General features: G+C 35.3%; 1 long non-coding RNA gene across 1 annotated transcript; it reads right to left on the bottom strand.

Annotated features, from left to right (window-relative positions):
- Nucleotides 1-407: 407 nt before the first annotated feature.
- On the bottom strand, nucleotides 408-24,702 carry LOC145992649 (uncharacterized). Its single transcript, XR_014442187.1, has 3 exons — nucleotides 24,602-24,702; nucleotides 20,796-20,852; nucleotides 408-526 (listed from the first exon to the last, which is right to left on the bottom strand). It is a non-coding gene; the product is annotated as an uncharacterized LOC145992649 (long non-coding RNA).
- Between the last annotated feature and the right edge of the window lie 261 nt (nucleotides 24,703-24,963).

Raw genomic sequence — 24,963 nt, 5'->3', positions numbered from 1 at the left:
TGAACTCAAGAGAAACGTACGATCGTATGGAGGAAGATAGAGGCCATTCCGGTCTATTTGTTGCACCACAGAATGGGCAGTACGATTTTGAGAGCCCAAGAATGTTCTCCTCAAGGTGCTACCAATCTATAAGATGTTATATTCAAACGATGAACAGTACTATAAAGTCCTGTATCGTGGCTAAGTGTTACAAGGAGTGAACTCAAATCACAAATATAGAGCTCCTCAATATAAACATTTTCATTTCTTTCTATTACTTTCTGATATTTAATATTCTCTATCCGGCACCAGAAAAATCTGGAAAATAAACCAGTGGATCGGAAGGTCATTGTTTTCTGAAACAAAAGTAATTGGATAAGGAATTTATTTATCAATCGTAGTAAAATAATGATTTTTTAATGAATACATATATACTATATTCTGAAAGTCCTCTAATGTACGTGTGATTCATTCTATTTAAATTCCAAAACGTGTTTGATTCTCTGCAGCAAGCGTTGAATGTCAGCTTTCTCCTCACATTGGAAACCTGAAAATCAAAATGCACTTTTCTAAAAATCAGAAACAAAGGATGTGATGAATCAAATTGAATATGTTATATAACCAATTTAATATTTATATTTTAAAGATAAAGAGCCTGGAACTGTTCAAAACAAATGTCACATTTAATTTGGCCAAGTCCACTGTCTCTAGATATTTTATTGGCAGCTATGCAACTAGAAAGCGTTGCGAACATTTCGATCTGCCAATCAAAGTTATGTTGGCTATTGAGGAGAAAATGGCTTGACTCACAGATTTGTTCACAGGAAGATCAACCAATGCAAGGTTATCAAAAGTTGATATCTAGCCATCATTGCCAGAATATTGATTTATTAGCGGGAACAACGAGAACGAATGCTCAAATATTTTTGTAATTAATAACCTCACAACAGCTTAATACATGTATGTAAATGTTATTAAGTGTGTCGGTATGTGCGTATATTCATGTCTCTCATTGGAACCTTTATCAACATTGTTTTCCCTACATGAAATGACATTTCATTCTTTAATGTAGATATTATTTATTTTAATTCAATTAATTATTTAAATAAATTGTAAATTTCGGTAACGGTGGTAAATGTAGCTGAAACAAATACAGAAATTACGTTATTTATGTCAACAGTCCGTTTCAACAATACTTTTTGCATGCATAGGCTAATTGCGAGTGGACGTACACTTAAGTTGGAAACTGAAATGTTCTGCAACCTGACGGGAAGTTAAAAAATTGCATATTTTGACACGTTAGTATATTACCATTATACTCTTGACAACACCTATGATAATGATATGTTGTATTACATGTTCATTATTTCCATCACTACATTACAAAACTTTGAGTTTACGACAATCATTATGCTAACTGCATTTTCATAGTAAAGTAAAATCGAAATTACATATAATTTCGGCAACAATTTCCAGAATAAAGTTATTATAAAACTATTTGAGAAAGGAATATAAAAATTCACCAATGTTGTCGCATGTTATCATAACTAAAGCCCATCCCATCCTCACTAAACTCCTAGTGTTTACAAATTACACTTTTTGTATTTCTATCGTAAATGTGTTTAAGATTACATGATTGTACATTGAAGACTCAAATTATATAAAAAAATAAATTTTGGATTTGGATTAATGTTCTTGTAGGTACATATCAATTTCGAAGCAAAACTGCAAGTTACATGCTTATAAATATGTGCTAAAGTTGGCTCTTCTGGATCTGGTGTGCAGGATGTAAGGTAATATTGTATTGTTTCGAAATTGGCATATATCACAAATCGATGTCTTACCAAATGCTGAATAATTATTAAATTTTATTGTTTGAGATGGAAACTTATAATTTACTGCAGCTTGTCGAAAACAATTTTCAAAATGCTCCTCTACATGCTCTTCACATGTCTCTTTACCTCTTCCATGAAATATTGAGAGGCATCGCTCACATGTAGTAATTCTGCTGCACTGTAAGGAATTGTTTTTTTTACCAAGCGTGGACGATTTTGTATACGAGCCTAATTATGTGTGCATTAGCTAGTGGTGGAAACCGTCTATTTACATAGGTGTTCAAATATTCATCTTAGCTGTAAACATTGACAGCTATAGGTTTTCCTTTGTCTTGTTCGTATTGCTTTTCAAACTCACCAATAGCTGAAAAATATACTGGCTATTTGATACGAGACACTGCTTTTTTAAACTCGGTAATATATTCAGGGCAATCGTAGTGAGAGATGTTATGTATATTATTTGTTGTTGGATGGAAATATGTGATGATGCACCAGAGAAAACATTTGTAATCGGCATTTTGTATATTCAACACAGCTTTCCTGTTATTGATTTTCGGAGGTAGCTCGATGTAACTAATTCCACCAAAAGGTGCATATTTGGCTATTTTCACATAAAGTTTATAATCAATGCCGCAGAGAGACTATTATTTTTTTGATGATTTGTTCAAGTGCTTGGGAAACATGGTCACAAATATGATTTAATTGTGAGAATTCATCTCATCGCAATGTAAAGACATGACTTTGGTAATATTTTTCTTATTTAGTGCGAGAGTTTACAAAAAGCAATGATAAAATATATTTTTATGGAATGTTGTAAATGTATATTGCAATTTGTTTCAGTCATTTGATATCTCAGGATAGCGAGGAAATTTGAAATATCCAATGCTTGATTTGGTATATCTTATGATGTTTACACATGATCATACAAGATGTCTTGATGAACACATGGTCTCTTGTTGGTTGTAGAAGCATTTGTGCTGTTCGTGTTGTGTAATTTGTACGTACAATGGTTATCTAGGTAAAACTTATGTTCGGGGAAATAGTATTGTATTTTCATATATTCAAGTAGACTTTTGCATGATAACGAAACACCTAATTAGGGTGCAATATAAGATTTCATGAAGGCGAAATCTACGAGGCACACTAGTAGTTATCCACATGCATAACATATGCTCTGCATGTAAAATTCTTTCGGGTGAAAAAAAGAAACCTCTATTTCTCACATTATTTTCAATTAAATAATTCAGCTATGAGCTTTCGGAATTATTCCTTATAAAGTGTAAGTAATATCAGTAGGTATAAATGTGTTTGAAAACATTTATTTTGTTATTATTTATTTTGCCCCGATTTCAGCTAATTTTCTAAGGGGAAAATATCCAAAAAATCCAAATTTTACCATTTTTATAGCATAAAAAATAATTATGTTTTTTATCAAAGTTCAATTACTCAATTCTATAGGCCAAAATTCACCCCACGAGCGTAAATCAGTATATTTTTAAGCATACATTTACAATTATCCAGATTTTAAAAGTTACTTGCAGTATAGTATATATAATTATCCCCAACATATATTTTTTTGTTAATTTTTTAATGTCTGAAATTTAACTTATATATATTTTTTTAACGAAGAAACTTATGAAAAATATATACGTACCTCGGATGTAAAGCATTCAATATTGTGTGTAGTGATTAAGTTAATTTTATAAATAAATATATATGTATTGAATAATAAACCTTAAAAATGGATTAAAAAATGGATTAAAGCAAATTGCGAAGCAATCAAAAGTTGTTTTTTTTTAAAAAAAAAATTAGTATTAGTGCATCAAAATTGTTTCTCTTTAAAATATCAAATTTAAGTGACAGTAGATATCAAAGCTACCTGGAAGAGGTTTTTAAAAATTGAAAGATTAAGAAAATCTTGTAGAAAATCTTGAAGAATCTTGAAATTATTACAAGTTAAAGCTGGTAAATTTCAATCACATTCACAAACCAGCACCAAAGAGAGAAATTCACAAGTCAAAAGTGCATCAAAATTGTTTATCTTTAAAATATCAAATTTTAAGTCCCAGTATATATCAAGCTACCTTGAAGAGGTTTTTTAAAATTGAAAGATTAAGAAAATGTTGTAGAAAATCTTGATGAATCTTGTAGCAAATTGTATAAAAAAGTTAGTAAATAATTATGTAAATTATTACAAGTTAAAGCTGGTAATATAATATTTCAAACACACAAACAGAGAAATTTCACAAGTCAAAAAGCTTAACTTTCAGCTTCATGCTATGCTGACAAAAGCTTATATTGTTTTTTGCTCTGATGGAGACTTAATTGCTCTGATGGAGACTCATGCTCTGATGGAGCAAGTTGTTGAAGCCCCGAACTGTCTCTAGTATATATAATTTTTTAACATGCATTTTTAGTTTTAGCAAGCATATCTACTCAAGAGTGCATACCAAAATGAAATAACCGAGATAGGCACATGCAAATAGCTTTGTACTCACGAACACAATAAAGCAACGGGTTTTCCTCGTTTAAAAAAGGTCTCCGATTGGCTGCTTATGATGTCATGAAAGAAGGTCAAAAACATTACTGAGAATTATGCGTCTTTCCCCCATGGCGTCAACAAACTTTCTTACGCGGATTTGTAGTAAAGAGTACGAATTGCAATCAATGGTTGACAGGTGAACACTCCTTTACTGAGAAGTTGCTCTTGTGGTGTCAACAAACTTTGTGGTGTGCCAGTAAATCTGGAAAATAACCGCAGCGAATACCGCATTCTAATCAATAGTTGTTACAGTAAACATTCCTTTGTTTTCCTCACTAATAGGGAGTGAGAGAACAGTACATTGTTTTGCGTGACACGCAACTCGCACGATTCTTTGAACTCATTTAATATTCTACCATGAATAGATTAATTCCGTGTGTGATAGCTCATGAAGGGTTTTCGACTCACATATAGAGTGGCAGTTTGCCTCCTATGCTTTTCATCGTCACTTTTAAGTGTGGAGATTTTCAACTAGTGCTGGAAATAATTGGGGGGTCAGCCAATGTATCCCCTCCCCCCAGCTATTATAGTAAGTCTTTGCGACCAGATTACGGTTGCTAATTTTCCGAGACTAAACCCCCGGGGATCGAACCCATGCCAACCTGCAGTCTTCGTTCAAAGCAAGGTGCCTAAGATTGCATGGCTATGGAGAAGTAGTATTTGTGTGTGGATTGCAACATAGTACAGTTGGAGACTTATGAAGATTTCGGGAAGATACAGGGTATCATAGCTCATATTGAAGACACTTTGAAAACCATGAGAAATGAATTGACAAATGTACAGGAAACTCTGGAATTCAAGTTGCCAAGCATAACCGAATCTTTAAACATAATTCAAGAACAAATTACCAAATTAGAAAATCTAAATATCGAATCTGAACTATCAGATTTTTATCATCTCGTATATGATATTCAGAACAAATTACAAATATTACAACAATCTACGCCTACACAAGATGACATACAACAACTTAAAGATGCTTTGAGCAATGTTCCAGATGCTACGGAGTTGGATGCTGTCAAACAAGTTCGACCACACTTCAAAATACTGTAGCTAATTTACCCATTTCCCAGGAGTTAAGATCTGTAAAAAGAGCAGTAAATCGAATATTCAAGTCAGAGGACATCAAGAACATTAAAGCGGAAATTGCTGTAATTCAAGACACCATCACTACTTTGCCTACCAACCAGATAGTCAACGAACTTCATGCATTGTTTGAAGAAATTAGAAGTCAGGCACACGATCTTGCAAGCCAGAGTACTAAATTGAAACTTGTAGAAAGTTTACAGGAGATTATTTCTAAGATTAAGCTACAAATTAGTACCCTCGAAACAAGTCAAGAATCTGTTTTATCAAGTTTTACCTCAAAACTTCATGATCTCAAAGAATAATTTAAACAATTGAATGTCGATGTGAAAATCTTACGCAGCTACGATGAAGTGGTACGCACCATAAACGAATATCAGGAATCAGATAGACGATCTTGAATTACGTCAATTTTTCACTGTTGAGATAGTTATACTTGAGAGTGTAGCAAATGTGCGAGGGCACTGGACTTATGTTAATGCAGGTAATGTTTACAAATTGTATCCCTACAGTCAGTCTCATGATTTTTTTCTTGATGGCAATATTAGGTTCTTAAAATTTGGATATGTAAAGAAGGGAAAACATGTGGAAGTGCCATATTTCACCATACAGAGAAAAGATACCTATTGCATATTGGGATGAATCTGCAAAGGAATATAAAATACATGAGGATGAACAATTATCTGGTGTTCATGTGGAAGCGTGTGACCAATTATTATTTGAAGTGAAAAAAATATACCCTGAAAATAATCCATTTTATGTCATATTTTCTTATAGCACCCCATGTCAAGACAAGATATAGTTAATGAATTACATAAATCAGCTCGCCGCAACTACAAACGATTGAGTGTGGTAACGAAAGGTGTAGATGATTTGTTTCAAGCTGAGCTGATAGAAATGAGCACAGGAACTTTAAAAAATTTACATAAGATAAATCATGGTTACAAATATATTCTCACAGTTATTGATACATTCAGTACATTTGCGTGGGCTATTCCTCTAAAATCCAAGACAGGTATTTTTTGTTACTGAGGCTTTAAAGTCAATATTTAGTGAGGGTAGGATACCAAAATATTTACAGACAGATAGAGGAAAAGAATTCTATAATTTTAATTTTACCAAGTTAATGCAACAATATAATATTAAACATTATTTTACATACAGTGATTTGAAAGCGAGTATAATGGAACGATTCAACAGAACATTAAAAAATCGCATGTGGAGGCAATTTACACTACAGGGTAACTATAAATGGGTATAAATTTTACCCGGCCTAGTTCATTATTATAATAATTCAGTACACAGAACTATTCACATGAAACCAGCTGAGGTAATCATGTCTGATGAGTCTAGGTTGATTTCTACTGTTTATTGTCAAAAATATAAATACACTACCAAGAAACCAAAATACAAAATAGGAGATAAATTGAGAATTAGTAAATTTAAACATTTATTTGAAAAAGGATTCACCAAAAATTGGAGTACAGAGTTATTCACTGTAGTTAAAGTTTTACCAGGGAATAGAAATACATATATCATAAAAGATAATTATAATGAAATATTGAAGAAGAGATTCTATGAAGAGGAACTCAGTAAAACAAAATATCGAGATACATATTTAATTGAAAAAATACTACGTAAGAAAAATAATAAATTGTATGTTAAATGGCTAGGACTGCCAGAAAGAAGTTGGCTAGAAGCATACCAGGTGATTCTTTGACACCAACATACAATGTGGTACAGCGTTTACCAGATTTAGTAGAAACTAGTAAAAAAATTGGGGAGTTGTTACCTGATAATATACGGTGCCTCATTGTAGGTCCCTCTGGTTGTGGAAAAACCACTCTGCTTGTAGATAATTTAGTGCTTGCCCCTAATTGGCTAGATTGGGAATATAGACACCTGTATGTATTCTCTAAAATTTTAGAACAACCGAAATATCAACAACTCATGAAGCTGTACGAGGGACTTAACATAGGTACATTTGCATCAAAAATAAAACCTCTCAATGATTGTTTGAGAAATTCTGTTGTAGTTTTTGAAGACGTCATTCTAGAAAATCAAAACGAAATCCGAAATTTCATTACACAGGGTCGTCACAAAGATATAGACTGCTTTTATTTAGCTCAAACTTATTCCAAAATTCCTAACAATTACTACGAGATAATACAAACCTAATTTGTTTGTTTCGTCAAGATCAAACTAATTTGAAACATGTATGTGATGATTACGTTGGGGGTGATTTAAATTACAACCAATTTTCCAAATTCTATACATCTTGTTGGAACAGTGATGATTTTGTATTTGTTACTATCGACATGGATAGAAAACCTAACAATGGAAAATGTAGAAATAAAATCAACGACTTCTTGAACGTTGAAACGATATAAAATAACCTCTAATCAAAAAATAAATATGTCAAAACATAAAATCGAAGATAATTCAAAATTACGCGATTACTTGACCAAACGATTCAAAGGTTGGAAATCTGAGAATCGAGGATTCTATGAACAACACAAACGTCAAGACCAACCAATTATCGATGCAATCAGTGTTCTCGGTAAGGAGATTAAGGATGTCACAAAACAAAATAAAAATCTCATAAATGAATTGGTACCTCTTACTTCTAAAAATTATGCAGATTTTTCTCCTACACCATTATCTAGTATTCACACACCTCTCACCCTCCAACAACCACCTAAAGCAGCCATAGAAGAACCTGAAAAAATCGAGTTGGGTCCCTTGGCAAGAGACTATCTGAGTACAGGCAAATTTAAAAAAGATGAGGTCTTTGGTTTGTATCCGACCATAGAGTCAAATTAAGGAGTGGTTTGGAAAATTGGGAAATCTGGACTAACATTCGAAGGGGACAACATAAAAATTAATTTGGGTGTGAAAAACAGCTGGTCCAGATATCCTGGCACTCCTGGATTATGGGAGCTCATCACCAAGAAACAACCAAAAAATTTTACAGAAGAAGATTATCAGAGTTACTCCGATATTTTGATACTATCTGATGCCTATATCAAAATAATGATGCCAGTCAAAATCGTGTTAAATCGAGCAGAAGGGACAAACACAAGAATCTTATTAAACCTATCTGGAACCAACTCAAAACTGGTAGTGGTATCAAACAATACAATACTTTAGCTAAAGATTTTGTGTGGTTAGATGATGTGAGAAAAATCATAGATAGATTGCTGGTTATAGCAGGGGAGGTAAATGCTGGAAACAACAACTTTTACAACAAGAAAATGGGTATTGTAAACATGATTAGCAAAAAACTATCTCATTTTTTTTTTGTAAATGATCCCAAAGGTATAGGATACTTAATTAAAATTATTAATACTCTACCCCCTAAATTTTAAAATATATCAGAGGGTCGAGGTTTGGTAAATGATATTATTAATAAGCTCCTATTTGAGTTGCATGTACCTGGTTACCAATACTGTGGTCCTGGGACAAAACTTGGTAAACGATTAAAAAGGGGGACAGGGGGATCGATCCTCTCGATGCAGCTTGTAAAGGACATGACATTGCATTGAACACATACGCAGATCTAGATGCTTGTCGTGTGGCTGATCAAAAATTCGAAGAGACAGCATTTGGAAGATTAACCAGCAGAGATGCATCATTAGGTGAACGAATAACAGCATTGGGTACAACAATTGCTATGAATACAAAACAAAAATTAGGATGGGGTCGGTAATATATATATAAATATAAATACCCTGAAAAAAATAATAATAATAATAAAAAACAACATGATACCTAAAGGAATTGTGTACCAAATTCCATATCATGATCTTAAAAATTTAAAAGTAAATCCAATTTTAAATAAAAAACAACAGGAAAAGAAGATACAATGTATAGCCAAAGGAAATGGAATTAAATTATTGCTTAGTACACCACGATTAAAACGTTTGCAAAATACAAGAAAAAATCACATAGTGGAGGATTTATATTCAGCATTCCAGCCATCCTGGCAGCTTTAGGGGCAGTGGGGAGTTTAGCGGAGAGTATTGCGGCTATTGCCAAAACTGTAAATGATTCAAAAAAGATTAATGCAGAACTAGAAGAGCAGAAGCGTCATAATCTGGAAATGGAAATAAAATAAGGCAGTTGTGTGAAGTCCAGAGCAAAAAGAAAAAAAAGAAGAAGCGCTCAAAAACCAAGACATTGAATCTTTAGTGAAAATATTTAAAATTCAACATTTCAGGGGGTTTTTCATGTCTGATTCTCTCCCTAAAGATAGCCCCCCTTTCTCACGAGAATGTGGCGTGGTGAATTTGGACATGTCGAAAAATGTCGGTACACACTGGATATGCTATTATAAACAAAATAACAATGCTATTATTTTCGATTCTTTCCGAGGGGTACCGCCTACAGAATTAATTCATTATTTAAAACATGTTAAGATTTATTACAACGACGAACGTATTCAAGATATCTCAAAACTCTGTAACGCACAGAGTGGAGATCGTATCTACCAAAAAAAACAGTAGACCTATCTACCATCTACAAACTTCTAGGTTTCGCCAACAATAGCAAATTAGAAGCAGGTATTAGGCACATAGGTACATTTATGCCAAAATTCTTAGCTATAGCAACATTGAATATTCACTGCAACATTGCCAAAGGTATGATTATCAAAGCTGAAGAAAAATCAGTTGGTAGCCACAAGGAGACAGGTATCATTGCTACATTTAAGACAAAATTCAGAATTTATGGAACCTATCATCTATTCCCTAATCCCACCAGTCTATTTCCCTGTTTCTCTTGATAATGTTAATTACATAGAGATAAAAATTACAAATGAGAAAAATGAGATCATCGATTCTGCCGGTGCTAATACCACAGCAATGTAGAAATTAATATTTAAAATAAATAAATAAATACCAAATGGAAAATATCAAGAGTTATGGGTCGCAGTCATTTCCTCCAAACAGGAGGACATTTGCTAATCTTAATGAACCGAATAAGTAAATCCAATTTGATATTACAGTAGGCGATGGTTTTATTCATCCACATAGATCGGATCTGTATATAAAATTTGATATTGTAAAAAAAATAATAGCGAAGAATATCCAGTTACTGCTAATGTAAAACTTATAGATAATTTTATTCCATTTTTATTCTCACAAATTGAAATCAGAAAGCATGGTACAGTCATTAACAGAATTGATTATCCTGTAATTACATCCACTACAGTGGGGACATTAAAATTATCCAAATCAGAGAGTGTATATTATAAAATTGGTGGATTCGAGGTTGGAACAAAAATCATAACAAAAAGTTACACAGTACTGTTCCCCATGAGATTGTTATTTGGCTTTTTCTCTCATTATAAAGAAATTATGTGGAAAGGTGGTTTAAGTATCATATTTCGCAGAACACCCAATGATCATAATTCAATAATGAGATACAAAAGTTTTTAGTTTACCCGAAGCTGCAAAATGTGTGATTCAGTCTCTGGAGTTACCCATGCCTATAGTTGAATATGAATTATGCTCTCAAATACAAAGCCAATATTTTGAAAAATCCTCAAATTCCGATACAACATCAATGCATACAGAGGCCAGTAGAGGGCAAATTTTTTGAATTCGATATTACTAATCAGTTTCAATCTCTACAATACTATATGCCAGAGTTTGTAGCTGTATTGTTTCAGACAGGGAGAGATGACAATCAGGAGAAAGATAGCAGCCAGTTTGATAATTGTAAAATTAAAAATGTATACCTGAAGAATGGTCAAAATGAGGTATTCCCACGTGAAAAAACAATTTAAACATTGCAGATCAAGATTATTTGAAGTTATATGAAGCATTTAGTGCATTTGAGAGAGTAACTGAGGGAAACAGCAATATATATTATAATCCAGACGAGTTTATAATTCACAGACCAACGTTTTTAATAAATGCATCATAAAGAAAATTGGTAGTTATTAATGATCGAACCAATATTAAGTTAATATGTGAGTTTCATGAAACCTTAGATGAAAATAACATATGCAATGCAATTTTAATTGTAGAGAAATCATTTATATATGATGTTAAAAATGAGGGAGTGATAGAACAATTTTAATAGAATTGAATAGAATACGATATATTTTTATTTATTTACATCAGAACATAATTTAACCTTAGGCTATTCTACACCACCTAACTCCGCAAATAGATATTACAATAAGATGTAAAAATCAATTATATAAAATATCAATAAATTAAACAAAAATAATAAAAATGTTAAAAAATATAATATTAATATCTATATCATTTTTTTTTAAAAAAACTTGGATTAACATTTATCACATTGTTTATTTGAATTATAATGTCCATATTCTCTAGTATGGAAATTGCAATTTAATATTTGCAATTTATTATCATCCCCATTGAGGGCTATTTTTTTTTTCTAATTATTGTATGCACCCTAGCTAATGTGTTAGTCAGATGATATGCAGACATCAATTTTGTTTTCTTTTTAAGTAAACATTCTTTAAAATCTTCCATTGTAAGTTTTCTTGTACATGCTCGACTTACACCCTTAATTTTTTTTTTTTTTTTCTTCGCCATGAATATTTAGGCATTACATTTTTGGTCTTAGACCAGCAAATTCTGTTAATATAGACCCTGCTGCCTCATTTTTTATTTTCCCAGAGATCATGTGGTTTTCGATATTGTGTAATCGATATTTTTCTGGATAATTACTAAAATCAAGATATTCTTTCATAAAGAACAAATCACTGTATAAATCAGGTATTTCTATTTCATATATAAGACAATCAGTATCCATGTATGCTATTTTAATTGTATCCTTGTATCTAGGTTTCATTATATCTTAATCCAATGTATATATTTCTAATTTAGACAATTCTAGAACTGCAACACCCACAGCTATCAGCATATTACACTTTACATTAGTGTTTCTTCTTTCAGTTAGAGTTATATATATATATATATATATATATATATATATATATATATATATATTCCGTTTTGTTGGATTATTCTTGATATCTAAGAATAGTGCATTGTCATTGTAAACGAATTTTAACTTGTGCGAAACCAGTAATACGTCAGGATGATGAAAGAAAACCTTTGTAAGCACTGCTTCATTAAATAAGGTGAAGTGAGCCAGAAGAGTAATAAAATTCCAGAAGCATATTTGCAGTCTAAAGCTCATCTTGTTTATGGAAGCGAGTTTTGTTGGATGTTGCAGTCCGAAGACATCCAACAAAGATCAATTCCATACGAGTGCCATGCATGCAATTTCTGTCGCATGTTGTAGTAAGATACTTTGTTGGGTGGCGATATTCGACAAAAATTGTATGTATCAATGGAGCCTAATTGTTTCCATGTTCCTTTAGTTTGTCCAACAAAATGCCTTAATACGACGTCCAACAACTATCGGACGGCGCCAACAGCTCCCATCCCTTCATCTGTTGACAGTTCTGTCCATTTACTACTCCCATACGGACAAGAAAAAAATTATAAATCAATGCATTTTCCATGTAATATTTAGAGGCTTAACACATTTGTTTGCTCCTCCGGAAATTTCTCTCTCTCTCTCTCTCTCTCTCTCTCTCTCTCTCTCTCTCTCTCTCTCTCTCTCTCTCTCTCTCCTCCTGCCATCACTGGTTTCTGGCGCCGTAGTTGTGTTGTGCATAAAAAGGCCAAAAGTTGAGGCCGAAACATAGCAATACGATTTCTTGTTCCCGTGCAGAGGTCCATAACGTTATCTATAAATAAATAAATAAAAAAGTCAATCAAGACAAAATCCCCTGATTTTTCCCTGACATTTTGACACCTCAAATTCCCTGACTTTTCCCGGTTTTCCAGGTCTGTCGCCAGGCTGCAATCGGGACCTATATTTGAATTTGGTGTGGCGAAAATTTGACACACGAAACACAGCCGCCATAATGCTTTTATAAAGATACTATTTTTCCACAGATAGACTAATCGGGACCTATATTTGAATTTGGTGTGTCGAAAATTGAAGTTCAACGATTACGAAATATACCTTTTGTTTTCTAAAAATCTCCGTTTCTCACTAAACCCCTTCCCTGGAGGCAATGCATATATAAGCTTGGTTACTGTGAGCAAAATAAAACTATTACAACTCAGATAGCATTCCTTTGAGTCTCCACCTCTTTGGCGATGGAGAAAAACATGATCACTTTTTCAGCTGCCTGAGGCATTCACGATACATCTGTTCTCCTCTGCCTTTCTTGCGAAATGTTCGTTTCCACCTTTAAAATCGTCCTTTCTCAATATCTTCCTAGGACACCTAACTTTACCTCCTGTTTAGGTAAACTTATAACAATTATATTAATTAGAACAGTGGGTTAAAAAATATTTATCGTAATTTTGCTTTACTCGTATGTACAGGGTGGCTCAATAAGTCACTTAACATCCCAGTACAAGGCCACGTGAACGTGAAAATGGCGATGACCAATCGTTGCCTGGCCAAGGGGGAACCACACTGACGTCACCCGCATGGTCGGCAGCCATCTTGATGTCCGTCATCTTGAATTCAACTTCAGAAATTTAAATGGGAAGGGGGTCGTGCGACATATCAAAATGGGCTAGAATTTCACCAGGAAACCAACTGTGACATTTGTTTCCACCTAACTTTAATTGTTGCAGAGTTAACAATACCACAAAGTTATGGCTCAATAAGTCACTTAACACCCCCAGTACAAGGCCACTGCCTCATGGAACGTAAAAATGGCGATGACCAATCGTTGCCTGGCCAAGGGGGGACCACATTGACGTCACCCGCATGGTCGGCAGCCCTCTTGATGTCCGCCATCTTGAATTCAACTTCAGAAATTTAAATGGGAAGGGGGTCGTGCGACATATCAAAATGGGCTAAAATTTTACCAGGAAAACAACTGTGACATTTGTTTTCACCTAACTTTAAATTTAAGGGCGATTTCCGCCTTGAAGAATGACACGTCCTTTCCTTTTTGCTTAAATGTTTATTGTTCAAATAATCGTTAGTATGTGATTATGTGGTATTTATTGTTAGACCAATCATTGAAAATGTCCGGATATTGACTTACCGGTATGTACATATCTTGTAGTATTTGTTGGCATGGGAATTACGATTGTGTTTTGTCTTTACATAAAAGTTTAAAAGAGTGATGATGTGAATTGATAGTGTCAAGAGTAGCATATTTCCTTTTTCACTGATCTGAACGAAAATGCCACTAACACGTGAGGAACGGAGTGCCATCATATTGATGTCAGGGGAAAGAAGTACGCGTGACATTGCCGCAGACTTCAATAACCGCAATCCTGCAAGACAACCGGTGTCACATGTGGCCGTCAGCCAGTTGCTGGCATAGTTCCAAGATACTGGATCTGTGGATGACAAGCCGCGACATGGACGTCCGAAAACAGTCACGGATGAGGGTACTGCTGTAGCGGTGTTGGCATCATTTGCAAAGTCCCCAACCCGTTGCACACGGAGACTGGCGCTGGAAAGCGGTGTCAGCAGGTGTTCAATTCAAAGGATTGTACGTGACCACCACTGGCATCCGTATAAGATACAGCTGCAGCAGCACCTTAGTCAGGACGATCCAGACAGGTGTTTGCAGTTTTGTGAGTGGGCTATAGCACAACTGCAACGTGACCCTGCCGTCGGTAGCAAGATTCTGTTCAGTGATGAGGCTAATTTTTATGTGTCGGGAGAGGTGAATAAGCAAAATCTGCGGTACTGGTCACCCGAAAATCCACATTGGACAGATCCCAGCAAGGTGACGGGAGGCGGGAAGCTAATGGTGTGGTGTGGTACTTGGGGTTCCCGACTTGTTGGTCTATTTTTCATTGAGGGCAACTTAAATGCAGAGGGCTACTTGCTTCTGCTACGGGAGCAGATCTTACCATCCTTACTGTCCGAGGATGGGAGCTATCCTGAATGGTTCCAGCAAGATGGTGCTCCACCGCACTATGGGATGATAGTCCGTCAGTACCTGGATCAACAATTCCCTCACCACTGGATTGGTCGCCGAGGGACTGTGGAATGGCCTGCACGCTCACCTGATCTGACACCATTGGACTTTTACCTCTGGGGACACCTGAAAGCCATGGTGTATGCTACGAAAATCAGGGATCTGGCCCACTTGCGCACACGCATTGTGGATGCCTGTACTGCAATAACTCCTGAGATTCTTCAGAATGTGGTAAGGTCATGGGAGAGACTATTACACGTGTGTGTTGCGCAAGAGGGACGTCATATTGAGCATGTGTTATAACTTTCTGGTATTGTTAACTCTGCAACAATTAAAGTTAGGTAAAAACAAATGTCACAGTTGTTTTCGTGGTGAAATTCTAGCCCATTTTGATATGTCGCACGACCCCCTTCCCATTTAAATTTCTGAAGTTGAATTCAAGATGGAGGACATCAAGATGTCTGCCGACCTTGTGGGTGACGTCAATGTGGTTCCCCCTTGGCCAGGCAACGATTGGTCATTGCTATTTTCACGTTCCATGCCGCAGTGGCCTTGTACTGGGGGTGTTAAGTGACTTATTGAGCCATAACTTTGTGGTATTGTTAACTCTGCAACAATTAAAGTTAGGTGACAACAAATGTCACAGTTGTTTTTCTGGTGAATTTCTAGCCCATTTTGATATGTCGCACGACCCGCTTCCCATTTAAATTTCTGAAGTTGAATTCCAGATGGAGGACATCAAGATGGCTGCGACCATGCGGATGACGTCAATGTGGTTCCCCCTTGGCCAGGCAACGATTGGTCATCGCCATTTTCACGTCCCATGCCGAAGTGGCCTTGTACTGGGGGTGTTAAGTGACTTATTGAGCCACCCTGTATAATAAGTAGAATCTTTTTATTAAATACCGAGTTCGATTCCCGAGGTTGTCAAAATTGGATATTTATTTCCATCTGTTTAATAGTCCCGATTATCTTTTGTACACAGAGAGAAGGACAATAAAGATAATAGTTAAATATAAAATGGTTAAAGCTGAAGTCTTTCATCAAACGGTTCCGGGTTTGATTCCCTATGTTGGCAAAATTGGAAACTTAATTCTAATATTCGGAACCTACACAAGAAGATCTTTCAATATAATATATGGAAAGGAATGGTTTACGACCAGAATTAAAAACAACAACAACAAAAACAATCAAGAGATCCCGGGTTCGATTCCCAATGTTGTCAAATTGCCTAATACTCATTTTATCTTTTTTTAATAAGAAATGTGTTATCGGTCCCGATTAGAATTTATGCACGAACAGATATTCCAAAAGCAAAACAAGGTGGTTGACAATATGGTTGACAATGTGGTTGTGTATTCAAAAGATTTCAGGTTCGTTTCTTTTCAACTAACATGCAACAATACTCTCACGGTTTCCAGGATCTACTAAAAATATGAAAAAAGAACAACGTTTTATGCATTAAACATGTTTTCCGAATCCTTACCCCTCAAGTGGAGTCAATTACTATTGGTCCCCAAATATAGGTCCCGATTAGTCCATCTGTGGGAAATAGTATTTTTATAAACCATTATGGCGACTGTGTTTTGTGAGCAGTGACGACGGCGGCGCCACGGTTCTGGGCGGTCCTAAAACGACAAACAATTCCATGAAATCCAATAGTAAAAAATAAAAAATACACCAATTTGAAAATACAAAAAAAAATCAACATCCCTACCGATGAGGCATAAATAAAACAGAATATAAGTTGTAATTTATTGTATTAGTAACAGCATAATCACCACCGCTGTTCTGGTATTTCTCGTAGCATGGAACTAAATTTTGTATGCCTATGGCATATGTGTCTGACAGCAATGACTGGAACTATCTCTAACGCAGTGCAGCTGTCAAATCCTTGTCCTGTCAGAAACTTCTTCAGTTGAATAAAGAGTTACAAGTGGGTACATGCAAGGCCAGGGCTGTACAGGGTGTGGTCCAAGATCTCTCACCTGAAGTGATGCAAAGGGCTCATTTGTTTAAAAGTCTCGATTAGCTTTTGTGCACAAAGAGGAAATGAACTAAAGTGTAAATAGGGTTTAAAAGTTAACGCTGAAATCAAGAGATCCTGGGTTCGATTCCCAATGTTGTCAAATTGCCTAAAAATTATTTTCTTTGTTTTTTTTAAAAAAAAAGAAGACGTGTGTTATCGGTCCCGATTAGCATCTATCCACAAACAGATATTCAAAAAGCAAAACAAGATGGCTGAAAATGTTATTGTGTATTCAAAAGGTTCCAGGTTCGCTTCTTTTCAATTAACAACCGACAAAACTCTCACGGTTTCCAAGAACTACTAAAAAATAAGAAAGAACGTTTTACGCATTAAACATGTTTTCCGCTATACTTCCTTTCTAACCATAGTGAAGGACCATATTCCTGATTTTTCATGAGTAAAACAGAGCGCCATATTGCGCCCCTGACTTTCTGGGCACGCCACTGGTTCCACGTATGTAGCTCTGGTTTGGTGCATGCACATGAAAAATTCATGCGCTGTGGAGCAAGACTCTATTGCAGTATTATAAGGAAACGGCTACTCCCAAGACTTCATTGTCTTTTTTGGGAAGGGAGACTTAGGTTTACGGCCACATCTTTCATTTGATCTGTTTTCTGTCCCTTGCTCCCATTTCTTCCCTTCCGTCTGTCTTCCCTCTATACGTATTTCCTTCGTAAGTGCTTCCGCCGCATTCTTTCTGCTTGTGCGTGGCTATGAATCAGAAAGGTGGGTGCAAGGGAGGAAGAGGGGGAAATATCTGGAGTGCGAACTGTGGAACCTTGCTTATGATTGCGCGCGCGTTTGCGAGTATCTCGCCAAGGTTGCCAGCTGCTGCGTTTTTAATATTACCGTATGGATGCTCCGAAAGTTCGCGATACGATCTGCGAAAAGGCAAGGAGGCAAGCAATAAATGTAATGACTCCATTCCACATCGATGATCTTGAACCAGGAGGGAGACAAAAAAACGCGTGATGCGCAGGTGGAACGGAATTGTGTGAAAAAGTAGATTCATCGTCTCACGTCAAGTTTGTGTGCCATTAAACATGTTTTCCGCATTCCCCACCCCTCAAATGGTAGCAAATTGCTATTGGTCCCCAAACATAGGACCCGATTAGTCCATCTGTGGGAAAATACAATCTATATATATATAAAACATTATGGCGGCTGTGTTTTGAGTGCAGTGGCGGCGGCGGCGGCGGAGGGGTTGTAGGCGAAATACATAGCTACTAGTTAAAATATAAAATTGTTAAAGCTGAAGTTTTTAATTAAATGGTTCCGGGTTCGATTACCGAGGTTGTCAAAATTGGATATTTAATTCCATCTGTTTAAAAGTCCCGATTAGCTTTTGTACACAGAGAGAAGGACAATATAAATAATAGCTAAATATAAAATGGTTAGTGCTGATGTTTTTAATCAAACAGTTCCGGGTCCGATTCCCTATGTTGGCAAAATTGGAAACTTAATTCTAATATTCGGAATCAACACAACAAGATCTTTTAATATAATGTATGGAAGAAGGGGGGTCTACGGCCAAATTAAAAACAACAAATGGCGACCGAATCGTCATGACGACCTGAGATGACAATTAATTGTATAATATTACATAGTAATCTGGGATGATGTTCATTGTCAGCTGGTTGTTGTAGGTAAATTTGAAACCTTGAAAAATCTGTCCGGAAAATTTTAAAGGGCTGTCCAGCCGGGCCTTATTGGCCTAGAGTGAGCCAATTGTAGATTCGGAATCTGTACGTCAAGAAATTTCCATAGAGTATATGAAAGGGGGTCTACGTTCAAAATAACAAAAACCAACATGGCAGCCAAGATGGCGGCCCCATTGTCATGATGACCTGAGATGACAATTAATTGTATAATATTACTATGATTTTAATCAAACGGTTCCGGGTTCGATTCCCAAGTTTGACAAGATTAGTATTTAATTCGATTAAAAGTACCGATTAGGTTTTGTGCACAAAGAGGAAATGAACTAAAGAGGAAATAGGGTGTAAACGTTAATGCTGAAATCAAGAGATCCCAGGTTTGATTCCCAATGTTGTCAGATTTCCTAATAATTATTTTTTTTCTTTTTTTAAAAGATGGCGTGTTATCGGTCCCGATAAGCATTTATGCACGAACAGATATTCAAAAAGCTAAGCAAGATGGCTGACAATGTTGTTTTGTATTCATAATGTTCCAGGTTCACTTCTTTTCAATTAACGAGCGACAAAACTCTCACGGTTTCCAGGAACTACTAAAAATGAGAAAAGAGAACAACGTTTTATATAAAAAATTGTTAAAGCTGAAGTTTTCAATCAAATGGCTCCGGGTTCGAATCCCAAGTTTGGCAAAATTGGATATTTAATTCCATTTCTCTTAAAGTCCCGATTAGCTTTTGTGCACACAATGTAGGTCAATTTGAAAAGTTGAAAAACCTGTCCGGAAAATTTTCCTAATTAACCAACAGTGAAAGTAATCGTATATTCGGAATCTGCACAACAAGACCTTTCAATAGAATATATGGGAGGGGAGTCTACGGCCAAAATTAAAAACAACAACAACATGGCGGCCAAAATGGCGGCCCCATTGTCATGACGACCGGAGATGAAAATTAATTGTATAATATTAAGATGTATTTAATCAAACGGTTCGGGGTTCGATTCCCAAGTTTGGCAAAATTGGGTATTTAATTCCATTTGTTTAAAAGTCCCGATTAGCTTTTGTGCACAAATTTGAGGACGATATAAGTAATAGTTTAAATATAGAATGGTTAAAGCACATCCATCCCCACATGTTCCTATTATCTTGTATCCCTTCTTTTTATACCTTCTTTTTTTCTACGTCACGTTTTCCGTTAAGCATATTTAAGCAATTTAACCTCTACCCATTTCAAACATACCTCTCAACGATTCCGAGAATTTCATAACATTTCCCTTAGCTTCTCATCTTCTTTTCAATTAACGACCGACAAAGCTCTCAAGGTTTCCAGTAACTACTAAGATTAAAAATGAACAATGTTTTACACATTAAACATGTTTTTTCGCATCCCCCACCCGCAGAAACCATACTCACACACAATTCCGAGAATTTCAACTCATTAACGTCATCGGAAACACGCATATTCCCCCATTCCCCCCAATTACGTCACCAAAAACATGCAACATAAATATGCCCTCAGGGCACAAAACCTGGCATACGGCGGTGTGTTACTACTCAGCCGTAGACTTGTTACATACTAATAACTAACAAATAATAACATTAGACATATTTTCCTCACCTTGTAAAAAGAAACACGAATTCTTCACAGTGACTTCTTAACACTAATTGACTACATATTTTACATTGTCACATGATGAATTGAAATTAATTTCTTACCTATAAACAAATATCATGGCATATCAGAGTCTTGCAACAATCTGAATGATCTTCACACTGTAATTGTTCAGAAAAAAGTATTATTAATTTCTCCTTCCTAAAATTTCTAATCACTCATAAATACCTAAGTGAACTATAAACTTTTATATTACGTAAATTATATTTTCTTGTATTTTTAGTTAAAAATTATTAAACTTCGTGGTTATTGGTAATAAACTAAAATTAATTTCAAATCCAAATATTAACAACTTGTTTTCTTAATTATTTGTAAGTGTGTGTGCACACGAAATTTGAATTTTTTGGGGCAAACGGACACTCTAAACTCATTTATAAAAATTACTCTCAAACGTTCTATTGAAAATTAAAAAAATAATGGTTTGCATATAAGATGTGAAACATACACTACAATACAGTATTTAAAAATAAGGAACGTCTGTCCCAGAATAGTCTGATAAATCTCACAGTGTTGCAAGGCCCATTTGCCCCGCATGTTCTGGGCAAACGGACATATGGCCAGGTAAAGGAACACTGGACACAGGAGAGAAAGCTACTTAAAATTAAAGTTAAAGTTCAAATGTATGTACAATTTTAATATATCGAACGGCATTTGCAATATTAGGGCTACAGAATAATGAAATTTGTTGCCCCAGCGGATGACGAAGATATGGTACAGTGGTTAGAGTTTCTGACTGAACTGCAAGCGCCCAAGGTTCTATCCTCGTTAGGAATTTTTTGTATTTTTATTGTTTCTACTTTTTTATATAAACAAGAACACAGTAATATTACATATAATAGTAGTGTAAAATGGCCACAGTGGTCTGGATCCGGAACATCCTAAAAAAATTAATTGGTTGATACACTTTCAGAAGGGCACTTTCATGTTGAAAATCAAAGTTAGAAGATCATGAGATAATGATATTCTGAATATAATTGTATACCGATAAAAATACGTATATAGGCAAAAATTGATGAATTAGAAATTTTACAATTGTAGCAATTCAACTCGTACCCTTCCTCCACTCGAGTAGAATGCAAGGTTACAGTGGCGTAAATAACACCCCCGCAACCCCCACGGTGCGGGAGGGGAGGAATTGCGCATGAGCTTCGGGGGACACAAATGTTTGTGAATATGAGGAGAACATGTGGTTGTTACAAGAGGTGCAAGAAGTTCAAATTTTGACTTTGTGAATAACGATATTGGTTTGTATTTACGGAATGACGTAAATACCGACAGATGATGTTAAAGCTTCAATTTTCCCATTCAAATCTAGTAAACCGCAAGGACCTTTCCCGAAAGACCGGGAAATATCATAGAGTTGTTAGCGAGTCATTGTCGACTTCTTAAAATTAATATTGAAAATGAGAATAGCAAGACAAAATACTTAAGACCTGTTATTCAAAATGAACTTACTACCCTTGGCCTCAAAACAGGTGTTCAATGGCATAATATATGACGTTCTAAATACACTATTTCCTGCCATTATTTTGGATACAATCCAAGATATTACTAAAATTGATCAAATGTCAGTTGTAATAAGATACATCATTATTAAACTGGTTTGTCTTAATCTTTCCTACCAAAATTTCTACAGTGATTCAAATTACATGCATGAATTTTCATATCTGTACATTCCTAATATAAATGCAGGCCTCAATTAATATTTTAGAAAGGAAATACTTTTTAACGAGTAGGGGCGGACAACTGAAAGTTGCGGGGAGGGCGCAGAACGTGTTAGTTACGCTAGTGCAAGGATACCTGCGCCAATTCGGAACGAATAGTTTTCATCATGTGCAAATGTCCATTCAATGTTTCCGTCGATTCAAACTAACTTCGTTTTGTTTCTTACAATCAAGTATTCTTTACACAATACACGTAGGAGGTGAGTTGCACGTACAGTACATTTCACACTGGCCATATCCTTCTATCTCTTTTAAGCGTTAACACAAGGAACGGAAGTTTGTAGGGTAGTGGTTACCATTGAGGACTGTCAATCTAATGGCTGTAGGTTCAAACCCTTCCGGTGGCAGAAATCTTTCGCAAGTTTTAGATATATCCCATTGTGTTCATTGTTCACGCCGTGTGAGATAGGATGGTTCCGTTTGGCATTAAATATGAAATAAATATTATAGAATAAAAAAAGGTAAAGTGCTCCCCTGTGCTTAGCACCACGCCATGAAGGCGTAGACGGGTGTGGGGGTAACGCCCCCTATACGTGGAATATTATAGAATAAAATCCTCATTTCAAGAAACTGAGAAGAGGAAAAATTTGGAAACTTGTTATAAGTATGAAAATTAAATTCATTTTTTAGTGTTGTAATCGCAGGTAGATTTCGGAAATTTTAAGCAGAAAATCTTATTTAGCTTTTAACTCAGCCAAAATAAATTTCACCCCGAAAATGTATTAGATCGCAATTTAAAATGTTTTTGGTTGTTTCATGTAGATCATTTGATCAATGCATCAATTCTAGACGCTAAGACGATATTTTATGCAACTATCTGCAATATCGTTCCTTCTCTAGTCTCCGCTATTCTTTCTCTCTCCCTCTCATATTACCTTCTTCTTCTCAGTATCTCTATCATATTGCCTCCTATTCTCGCCTCTCTTCTCCACCCCGCTCTTCTCCACTCCTCTTATCTCCTCTCGTGTCTTCGATTCCAGACTCCACTGCACAATTTTCCATTTATTTATTAACACTTATCTGCAATCTCATCTTCTTGTCCCCTCCTCTCCTGTTCGTTCTCCTCTTCTCGTCTTCTCGTCACCTTTCATCTCATCTCGTTTCCCCCTTTATTCCACCCTTTCTCCCTCTGCTTCATCACTCTCTCTGTCTCTCTCTCTGACCCCTTTCTCTCTCTCTCTCTCTCTCATCTTCTTTCCTATCCTCTCATTTCTTCTTTTCTCCACTTCTATCCTCTCTTTCCTTCCCTCCACTGGTTTTATCTTATCCTTTCACTTCTTCTCTTATTTCTTCTCTTTTTTTCGCGTAGAATTATCAACGTTAAAATAGTAGAAAATCAATTTTCTTTAAGCAGAGGAAATCTATTTCTTTCGACAAGTATTTTGTCATTTGCAACATAGTACTGAATTTCTATATAATTTTAAATTCACAATTCCTGGTTTTATTCCTTTCGCTTATTTCACGCATGTCTATTGTGCATGTGGCAACCCTGAAATTGAGCCTAACTCTACAGGCAACCCACAAACGCTCTGTGTAAGTTGAGTTGAAATGTTTCAAATTTCGCCGTCCTAAGACTTTTGATAGACGCTGCAATATAACACCTTTCATTCTTTGTAACATAGGAGAAACACTCTTGCAGCTATTTTACCATATGTTTCTTCATTAACGTTCAAACTAGATGATTTTGGCTTAATAACAAATAATACATATAAACAAATTGCAGATTTTTTTTGTCATGCATAAATTCATTAGGAACAGGCTTTTCATGAAAAGGAAAAATTTATTGTTTTACAGTAATAGATAAACATATAATCAATCGACATTTTGCCTATTTGTGCGAGACAACTACTGATATCAAGTGACCTGCGAAAAAAATATCAAATAATAAATGATTATATATGAAAATGTGAAATTTCGGCAATTTCGAGTTTAATAAAAACAGAAAAAACATGCTTACATTTTAGGATTTCGAAAGAATCACAGGGATTTACTGAAGTGTACTTAAGTAAATACAATATTTCAATTGTCAATTGCCAAGATATGATATCACGGAATTAGTACCAACCGCTTTGATTAACACATGTAAAACTATTCTTAATTATTTTCCACAATGGGTGTTATCTTACCGGTTTACCGATCCATGCACAGAGGACCAATATAAATGGCATTGCAAAATATAAATTGTACGGAAGAAATTTCAGAATAGAAATCTCCATAGTTACCTCGGAGTTTTTGTTTATAGTTACCACTACGTGCTGTATTTATACTGCGCTAAATGCATAACTTCTCCATTACAGAAAGTCCTTTATTTTCTAATGCTTAACTCCTACTTTTACGATGATTTTCAGCACAGGGAATGTGATGCCGTTTCCCCGGGAAATTAATGTCCTGTCATTCTCCAAAAGGAAGTTATAAACATTAGTACTTTTCTGGAATCTCTCAAAGAATAATAGTTCATTCTCCTTTGACTACTATATTATCGTTTATT

This window comes from Lepisma saccharinum, chromosome 9, assembly GCF_977018435.1.
Source record: "Lepisma saccharinum chromosome 9, izLepSacc3.1, whole genome shotgun sequence".
NCBI lineage: Eukaryota > Metazoa > Arthropoda > Insecta > Zygentoma > Lepismatidae > Lepisma > Lepisma saccharinum.
This window is presented reverse-complemented; position numbering and strand designations above follow the sequence as displayed.